Source organism: Danio rerio, chromosome 17 (assembly GCF_052040795.2).
Source record: "Danio rerio strain M-AB ecotype USA chromosome 17, GRCz13ab, whole genome shotgun sequence".
NCBI classification, from domain to species: domain Eukaryota; kingdom Metazoa; phylum Chordata; class Actinopteri; order Cypriniformes; family Danionidae; genus Danio; species Danio rerio.
The window spans coordinates 40854087-40864896 of record NC_141037.1 but is presented as its reverse complement, the minus strand read 5'-3'; positions in this window follow the sequence as shown (position 1 = coordinate 40864896).

Genomic DNA, 10810 nt, shown 5'->3' with positions numbered 1-10810 from the left:
GCAAATCTCCATAAAACATCAGACGCTTCACTGCTTTATCCAACACTCCATCTCTCTCCCCCCACTGACCTCCACGAATTTGATACAGGCTTGCAAGTTCTGCCGCTGGGAGACAATATCAAATCATCTACGTTAAATACAGCAGCTCCAACAAAAGAGATGCCACAGAGATTATAATTTACATACAACACAATACAGCCACAGACCGTCCTCCAAGCTACAAAGAAAAACACACTGTCTAGGACATTGTCTGCCATACAATAGCTAGCCGTCATTCGGTACCTGCAAACCACAATGAGAGGCTGAGAGGCGCGAGAAAAAAAAAAGACTTAATGATTATCGAAAGAGGGCTGGTGAGTGCTGAACCAATCCACGGCTGATGTCTTGAGGGAAGTGGCATTAATGGTAGTAGATGTTGACAGTCGCCTGTATTGCTTGAGAGGAGGTTTGGCTTTGGTATGACAGCCTAGACAAGTAAACATGTCAGTATTTTACAGAAACATAGAAGAAAGGTTCTGATTAATGTGTAAATTGAAGAACACCAGTGCAGCTCATTTCCACATGTGCCAATGATACAATCGAAGAAAAAACATGCAAATTAAAAGTGTGATGGCAATGTAGTGTAAATGCAAATAATACTTGTATCAGGCTGCTTATTCTGTGAAATCATCCACCTGAATGTACTTTACCCCGCTTATTACAAGCCTACTTGTCTCAAAACATAAAAAAATTAGACACAGACCATTGTTTTGAAGCAAGATTTATTAATTCTTTAAGCACGAAACTGACAGAAATTAAAACGGCTGAATATAGTATACACTAACCTAGGTATTATTTAGTAACAAGATGTTGCCAAACAATCAAAAACAAAGGTATGACAGACAAGTATATGTATATGAATGTGAATCTATTCACTGTCAGTCAGGACAAAGTACCTAAATGAGCTTGTGTTAGTAGTTTCAGCAGTTGTTTCTGATAAGCTCCAAATATGTCCCAGGAGGTATGTTTTTTTTTTGTTTGTTTGTTTTTTTTTTTTTTTTTTTGCAGTTTTTGTTTTGACAAATCCACCAGAGGCTGCTGTGTAAACTTCTTAAAATGTCAAATTTCTCTTGCAAGTGCCGTTTGCACCTGCTGACCTCGACTGACTGACTGACTGACCGATCGACTGACCCAGCCTCCCTGTTCCCAAAACCCAATCAATAGTGTTTTTAAAAGCACAGAATGACCTACCCATTCACTTCCCTAAACCCAACCGACAGTTTTAAAAAAGCAATCCAGAAATAGAATAGCCCTTTCCTGATTTTTACCACGGTTTCGACTTTAACCACATCCGCAACCTGTTATTTTATTTTTGGCTTCTGTTTTTGTCTTACCCTGTTCCTGGAACCGTTCTTCACCAGTGTCAAACCATGTCATCGTGGTCAACTGCTCTCTGCATCTCAACATACATGGTGAGCTACTGGACAAACTGGTAACATCAAGGAAAGCTGTCCATACAGGAGTTGACGTTTAACTGGGAAATGAGAAAAGGAATGGCGTCATACTGCCCCATGAAGTTTCTTTTAAAGATAGAATGCAGCTATACATACTTTTGGCTAATTCGTGATTACCAGTAATGTATGTAGGGCTATGTTTTCAGAATGAGCCTATATTGATAATGTATCTTGGGAGTGTTGTGACTGACCAATCAGAATCAAGTTTTCCTGGGAGCTGTGCAAAGCGACAAGCGACCGTTCATTTCAACTGAGAATGAGCTACTTTCAGCGACTTTCAGTGACCGTATAGGTGATCAGACGAGCAAGTGACATGAAAGTTGAGAATCCTTCAACTTTTTGCAAATGAAGAGCCACTTTCTTGAGCGACATCCAATAGGAGCACCAGAGGCCGGTTGTAGTCTCCGTGTGCCACCCAGAGAGATAGGAAGCTACAAAGTCGCTGCTAGTGTGAAAGAGGCATTACACCAAACCTAGCTCTTATCTAAGTCACGGCACCAATGTGACCTCTCTGGTTCTGCCTGTTGTATCCTTTGCAGATCATGTCCTCCTCTCTCTGCGTATCTCCCTGTCACATTAAAGGTATAGAACCACTTAAATGTAACTGTAAGCAAAGAACACTTACACTATAAAAGTATTAAACGTATACATTAAATACTACACTTTATACACTATAATTATTATAAACGTAATACTACTTGTATACTCAAAGGTTCACTTGCAGTACTATTTTACATCTCATTTCTGGACTACTTGTGCATTTAAAGTTTATTACTGTTCACCTAAAAGTATACTTTTATAGATTAAAAGTGGGCCAATTTAGTCTCAAGTGGTAATCAAGTACACTACCTGACAAAAGTCTTGTCATCAATCCCAGTTGTAAGAGCAACAAATAATAACTTGACTTATAGTTAATCATTTGGAAAAGTGGCAGAAAGTAGATTTTTTTTTTCTGATGAATCATCTGTTGTACTGCAGCCCAATCATCACAAATAAAAACCTAATGGAACCAGCATTGACAGAAGATTCTCACAGAAATCAGTCAAGTTTGGTAAAGGAAGAATCATGGTTTGGGGTTACATTTCGTTATGGGGGTGTGCAAGAGATCTGCAGAGTGGATGGCAACATTAACAGTCTGAGGGATCAAGACATTTGTGCTGCCCATTACATTACAAACCACATGAGAGGGCAAATTTGTCAGCAGGATAGCGCTCCTTTTCATACTTCAGCCTCCACATCAAAGTTCCTGCAAGCAAAAAAGGTAAAGGTGCTTCAGGATTGGCCAGCGTGGTCACCAGGCATGAACATTATTGAGCATGTCTCTGGTAAGATATAGGAGTAAGCATTGAAGATGAATCCAAAGAATCTTGATGAACTCTGGGAGTCCTGCAAGAATGCTTTTTCTAACTTCTACATGACGCTTCAAAAATATACATCAACATATATAAAATGATGATACATAAAATGATACATAAAATGAACTTGAAGTATACTTCTTTTTTGTAAAGGTAGCTGGCCTCCATTACCCTCAAATCCGGGTCATAGCACCAATGTGACTTCTACTCATCATGCAAAAAGCAGGATTCAAACAGATGTTACCAACCTTGGAGTGCTGTGCTCACTTCTTGAAACCTGAGAAATAATGTTCACTCATACAGCTTCTTCTAGCTGCCATTTATTACACTTACACCCACATAAACATAGCTCTCATCTGAGTCCCGGCAACAATGTGACTGCCTTGAATCTACTTATGCCATGAAAAACAGAATTCAAATTGACATTTTCAACATAAAATGTTAAATCACTAGCATGTCTCTTAAGAGCAGAAGAGTGAGGTTTACTCACACAGCTTCCACTAGTTGGCTGTCAGTACACTCTCTCCCTCCCTGCCGTGAGACCAATGTGACCGTTCTGGCTCTTCTCACCCAAAGACAAATAGGACTCTAACTGCCATTTCCAGTATGGGATGCAACGCTAACATGCACCTGAAAGACTACAGACTCTAGTGTCAATTACTGCTTGCCTCCTGAGGCTAACGGAGCGAGCTTTACTTGCACAACTTTTACTAGCTGACCTCTGTTACCTCTGCTTCTGTTGGTCAATTACGCTCCTGGCACAATGTGACACCAAGATTCAGCTTGACACAGTTATCATTTTCATGTCTTGCGGCATGTTGTTTTAAAATCAAATGCACTTGTACCCATTTGTATGCCCATAGACTGCTGGTCTAAAAAACAAGGTATGTTCAGGTGCATTGTTGGTGCACTGCTGTTTTGAGGCAAGCAAAATAGATGTGCCATTTAACAGTTAAAACCTGGACAATATTTATTTATGTTCATTTAAAGAACATGTTAATAATATGCACTGATACAAAGATCCACAAGTCATATACACTTTTCTTTCAATAACTTTTCAAATATTAAAAATGAAAGGACTGCAATGTAATCGGGCTTTTTCCATATACTACTTTCCATCTATGGTACTTATGGTACTATATGGTGCATGCTTTAACCTTATAGCCAAGTAGTGGAGAAATGGTCGTGCTCAAATGAGCCTGGTTTCTCGCACGGTTTTTTCCTTGGTCAAAGTTTGTTCCTCGCCACTGGCTTTCTTGCTTGGGACTTGTGGAGCTGTACATCGATGGATTTGTTCTTCAGGGTTTGGACTTTCAGAAGTGAAATTAAAATCACACTGAACTGAACTATACTGAACATCAACTCTGAAAACTGGACTGACACATTTACTAGAACTATGTTAAGCTGCTTTGACACAAACTACATTGTTAAAGCGCCATACAAATAAACATGAATTAAATGAAAAGTAGATCCGTTTCCTCTCTGAAATCCACCATGGCATGGTCACAACAGGCTTTTAAAGGGATTGGGAGATGATACACACCCATTGCTCATTTAGAAAGTAATTACTATCCCTTTAGACCAGTGTTTCTCAACCACGTTCCTAGAGAACCACCAGCTCTGAAAATTTTCTACGGCTGCATCCGAAACCGTCTACTACTCAGTAGGTACTGCATTTGAATTTAAACATACTACTTGGCCTTTAGAAAAGTACATTCTATAAAGTATGAATGTGAAAAATATGAATTGAATTGGGACGTACAACATCTACCATTTTGTCATGGTCACGTGACCTACCAGCATCAGTTGCGTCGCTTCACTCCCATTCATGAATTCTCTTGTGGGACATCACGGAATAGCGCAGCATGCTGGAGGAAGTAAGTCATCCGGGTACTTCTCGCATTCGGATTTTCGAATTCTATAAATTTGGCTCGCATACTGATTTTAGCGTACTGTATAGTATGGAAATATGTGGTTTCGGATGAAGCCTATATCTCCTTCACCAAACACACCTGATTCAGATCATTAGCTCATTAGCAGAGACTGAAAGACCTGTAATAGAAGTGACAGACAAAGGTGACACAAAACATGCAGTGTTCATGGTCCTCCAGGAACGTGGTTGAGAAACTTTGCCTTAGATGATGCACCTGATGCATTAATACACCTTAGGTGCACTTGCACCATGTGCTTTGATCACTAAAATAGAACACAAAGTCACAGATGTGAATGAAACCATAGAGAATGACCAAAAAATGTGAACATGTCTGACTTTCTGTTGAGAGACGGTGATATTCGGCCTGCTATTGTGTTGTCCTTACTTGACGTTAGTAAATCTGCATATTATGCCTCTTTTCTACGTTCACCATCAAGGACCACGCCACAACCAGTGCTTGTGAAACTTTATTACGAGTTGTTTGAGAGATATAAGCAATAGTTATGAAGTTTGAGAAGAGAAGCATGGGATGATTAATGAACTGGCTGGTCGGGGAGTGTTGTCCAGGGAGATTAAGAGTAGGGGATTTAACTCATAGTGAGAGTGGAACCTTTAGAAGACCCCCCACCCCACCCCACCCCCACAGAGGTCTAGGGAAGGGAGGGGGTTATAGGGGATGAATGGATGAGTTTAGATGGAAATGGGTGGGAAGGAGCGAGAATCTGAGACAAACGGTTTAGGGAGGATCTACTTCCCCTAAATAGTAGACAAGGTAAGCTAATTGATTTATGCGTTGCCCCGCTACTGAACTTTGGTTAATTAATTTACTCCATAAGCAGTAGAGTTCAGTACAGTACAATATGATTTGGCGTGGGTCACCCTGATCAGGCTTTCGTTTTCAATACCAATCATATTTTTACCTGGTAGGGATATTAACATATCAAGTCTTTTGCGTACACAAGTTCGTTATTTCAAATGTAGGTGCGCAGCAAGCATGAGCAAATATAGAATGGAAGTGGTGTGACTTGTGAATTCCAACCGTTGTGTCCAATCAATGTGAATTGCCCCATAAACAACAATGGAGGACATACAGCAGATCCTGTTCTTCTTGGCATGTGATTGCTTGTCACAAAAAGCCGTGCTATGTTTGAGCTCAGGTTGACTACGTTACATTGCTGCACACAGTCATTGCTTTATTACAGTGTTTCGACTTTGGAAAATGGCGCTTCCTGTGTTGTCATTCCCCTGGCTTGTTGCATATGCAAAAGATGATTCTCTGTAAGGCGAGTATACAGTGTACAATTTTGATCCGAATTTTGACTTGTGCAACTCTCTTTGATTTAGTGCTGTGAGCACTAAATCAATGCAGTGCAAGTTTTTAAAGGAGGGTGCCATTAATTCAATCCAGGCTTATTCTGAAAACGTAATCCCTTGGATGTTTCCGAAGACCACAAGTTATGTAGCCGGAGGTTGCAATTCTTTTTTTTAAGCGAACGCTACGGGGCGGTATTTTGGCACTTACTGGCTGACTGCTTACCTCTGTGTGTAAGGTTTTTTTTCCGCTGCAACCAGTTTGTCCAGTTAGCTCGTCATGTACGTTGGCGGGCTTGAGACGCAGTCCCCGAGTCCAGGGAAGAACGGTTCCAGAAATCAGGTTAAGAAAAACACAGAATCCAAAAGATAAAACGAACGAGTGAATAACAGTATGAGGACTTTTCTTTTTCTGGACTGCTTTTGTAAATCAGCGGTTGGGTTTAGGGAAGTGGGTGAACAAGTCAATCAGTAAAATTGGTTGGGTTTAGGGAAGGAGGATGGTGGGTCAGTCGATTGGCCGGTTTCCCAGTCAATCATTCAGTCAGTCAGAAAGAAGGTTGGACGACAGCGACCTCTGGTGGGTTTACGGGAGTACAACGCTGGCACGAACAGCATTTGCAATAGACATTTGAGATGGGAAAAATCGAACACAGCAGCCTCTTCCGGATGTGCGAAATCAAAAACTGCAAAAATACATACCTCCTGGGATGTATTTCGCGGCCTCCAGAAACATCCACGGAACTACGTTTTCAGAATGTGCCTGGGTTGCATTAATTATATTAGCCATAGACAGATGTTTGAAGGGTAGACACTTTCCAAACATTTGATTTTTGATGACCTAGCCAGGTAAACAAGCAGGAAAGCAACTTGGCGTCTTAAGACAAACCCGTGGTCATTTTATAATAAAATCTAATCTCGTTCCTCAGCAAGAATGCCACCAACATGCTTGATCTATTGATGGCTACAGCTGTTAAAAACCTGTTAAATGGAATTGAGGCAGTTTGACTAAATATGAGCTGTTTCCCAAGACGTTTGCGAGATTCTACCCTCATTTGAACACAATACGTGGGGGCTGATGACCAAGATTATGCTGAGTGCACCAGGGACCTTTCGTTGGGAAGCATTCCTCACCGTCCTTGGCATACATAATGTTGTCGGTTTGGAGAGAGGACTTCTGAGGGTCATATGCTGACTGAAAGGAGATGGCTGATAAGAGCGAGCTCATCAGGGCTAATTCAGTGGGGTGCAGGAACAGCGGTGGCTGTTTCCCCAGGAACTATCACAACAAACAGTGCTACTGGAACAGTGGGTGTTCAATTAGCCAGCACCTAACATCATTAAACAATTAGACACATCCAAATGAAAACAACCCGGAGCACCGTGCCAGTTAACTCCTCCTCACAATGTGAGTGTCGTTTGTCAAAGTCGTGCTCGAGGAAAAGCCTGTTCAAAAAATCATTTAATATCTCTTTACAGATAGAAGTAGTAGTACGGTTTTGTAGACAGGAATGAGATTAAATTGAAAGCAATTGGGGATTTTGTTGAAATCTCCTGCTTCTAAGATTTTCTCTTCCGAAAAAGACTTAAACATTCCCTCACAAGCCATATGAATAATTTCTTAAAATGTGCTGAGACTTGCCAAGCATTCTGCTAACAAAGGGGATATCAATATGAATGTAAAGTAAATTAAATCATGTGGGTTTAAATGTTGAGACCAAAAAATAAAGAATATTTCAGAATGCCTCAAACTAAATTGTAATTTTATAAATGTATTCTCTTTTCTTCAAGAAAAGTTTCTTTCTCTTGGACAAAACATCATTTCTGTAGTTTTACAAGGTATTGCATCAATCTCTCAAACTGTGCTGAGACTGCTCATGATGTCAAAGAATGCAATCAAAAGACATTTTTAAATAAAGTAAAATAAAAATAAGAGCGATCATTGCACTTTTTAACATGAAATACTGGGATATTACAGAAGGAATGTCTTGAAAATCTGAAATCAAAAGAGTTTTTGAGAAGTCGAACTAAACTAACGTAACTTTTAATAATAATTAACTAATTAAATTAATAAATAAAATAAATAATACATTTTGAGCATACAATTTTCTTTTAAAGGCTCCTGCAACCCCTGGCAAAAAGTATGGAATCACATCTCTTGAAAGATGTTGACTCAAATGTTTAATTGTGTAGAAAAAAATGCAAACAAATACATGCCACAAAACTATTTTCATTAAACAATCCAACATTCTTGCTGTAAGAAACACTTATGTAGTCCATCAAAACAAAAAAATGGAATCACACAAATCTGTAAATTACTACCATTAACGATTTATTATATATGAGATTCAAATACGTGTTTGCTAGTTTATGTTTTAGAATGGAATATGGCATATTCTTAATAATTTTGTAAAGGAAACATATAGACTCTATATGAGCCAATATATATATATATATATATATATATATATATATATATATATATATATATATATATATATATATATATATATATATACATGTGTGTGTGTGTGTGTGTAAAACAATATCATTTGCACCAAAAATTATGGGTTTTTCCTTTAAAGAAATTGTTGACCCTATTTAGAGTGTCATTATAAACGTTTATATTATAACTAATGTGGTTCATTTGTTGAATCTGTGAGAGAGGAACTACGGTTTTGGAAAACACTCGTCACATCATTCTTTTCCCAAACGATGCGTCATACTATCATAGTTCAGCCATGACTTATGTCGTTGTTTGGAAAACGCACCCCTGATTGACATAACTCATGGCTCCAACAGGACAGAAGTCAATTAAAACAAAGGAGAAAATTATCAAAATTCTCAAAAATTCAAAGAAGGTTCATTTTCATGGAATGTTCCAAAAGATGTTAGTCTGCAAAAGATGTTAGATGTTTCCAGTCAGCTGTGTCTAAAATCTGGACCGAGTACAAATCAAATGGGAAGATTGCAGAAGTGAAGCATACTGGTAGACCAAGGAAGACATCAGAGCATCAAGAAGCTTGAAGCAATATGCCTTCAAAACAGAAAATGCACAACAAAGCATTTGGGGAGAAAGTGGAGACAATGTCTTTGACTGGACTGTAAGAAATCAACCTAAAAGAATTGAGATTTGCATACAGAAAAGCCAAATGAAAACCATCATTAACATGTAAAAAAAAAATCAATGACATGACCTGCAAATAGTCCAGACCTCAATCCAATTGAAAATCTGTGGTGGAAATTAAAGAAGAACTGCAACTGCAATAAGACATATTTGTAGACAGATTGTTAAAGAATACTATTCATCAATGGTTAAATCCATGACTCAGAGAATTCAAGCTGTTATAAAATGAGGGGCAACAAAATACTAGTGGTGTTTTATTTGTGTGATTCCACATAATTTTCCTCAGATTTGTGTGAATCCATATTTTTTCCTCTGTTTGATTTGTAAAAACAGTCAAAATTCCTTACAGTGTTCTTTCTTTCTTTCTTGTTCTTACAGGCAGAAGGTCGGATTGTTTAATGACAATAGTTTTGTGGCATGTATGTTTTTAGTTTTATTTCTACACAATCAAAGATTTGAATGAGCATCTTCCAAGAGTGGTACTTTTTACCAGGGGTTGACATCTCTTGATATCTAATTTGATAAAACCCTACGTCACACTGCCTCAGATAATATAAAGAGGAATTAATGTAAAGCTTTGTGATAAGTTATTTGTCTGGTTTATGTAAGCTGTTTTGAAGGGGGCCTTATAAGATTTCTCATATTTACCTCTGCATCCCTTGGTTCTAAGAACTGGTGCCAGTTTTACTGCCTTTGGAAATTGTTTGTAAAACTGCATTTTTTTTTCATCTTAAAAATTTCCACATATGCTATCAATGTTTGATGTAGAAAAGCTTAATCATGCTTTCATGACCTCTCGGTTAGACTATTGTAATGCGTTACAAGGAGATAGGCCTGTTGGCCTAATAAACAAACTTCAGCTAGTTCAAAATGCTTCCTATTAAATACTGTATAAATTTTAACATTTTATTGACTACCTACAAAGCCCTAAATGGCTTAGCTCTCCAGTATTTGAGGAAGATCCTGCTGTATTATAGCCCCTTACGTCCACTATGCTCAATTAATTCTGGACAGTTGATTATTCCCAGAATATCAAAATCAACAGTAGGTGGTAGATCTTTCTTATATCTGACACTTAAATTCTGGAACAGCCTTCCTAGCACAGTTCGGGTGGCAGACACACTCTGTCAGTTTAAAACTAGATTATAAACACATCTCTTTGCATTAGCATGCACACAATAAAACACAAATGCTGTTGAAATCCAAATCCTCTAAAAGATTGTTAGTCTGCATTATTTAAAGCAATCTGAGCGAGGGACACTTCCCAGAAGACATAATAATTTAAAAGGCATTTGCGCTTATGTTAGTCTGTTTTTATTATTCCCGAGGTTTCCATAACCCTGGACCAGGCCGTATCCTGAGCAGCTGCTGTGGTGGTCATGGAGGAGTGGATAGCATGAGACTGATTCCTGTAAGACCTCAGTGACAGACGAGTCTTCGCATTGATCCTGAAGGGCTAGCCAGTACACCAGCCGGTGACCTCTCTTAAAGCAGCTTCTCCACAATGGACATCCAGCTTTGTCCAGCCTCTGGCACTTAGACTGCGGCTCTGCACAAGAAGTTTGGCCAAAGGAGAAATGGACATGCACAA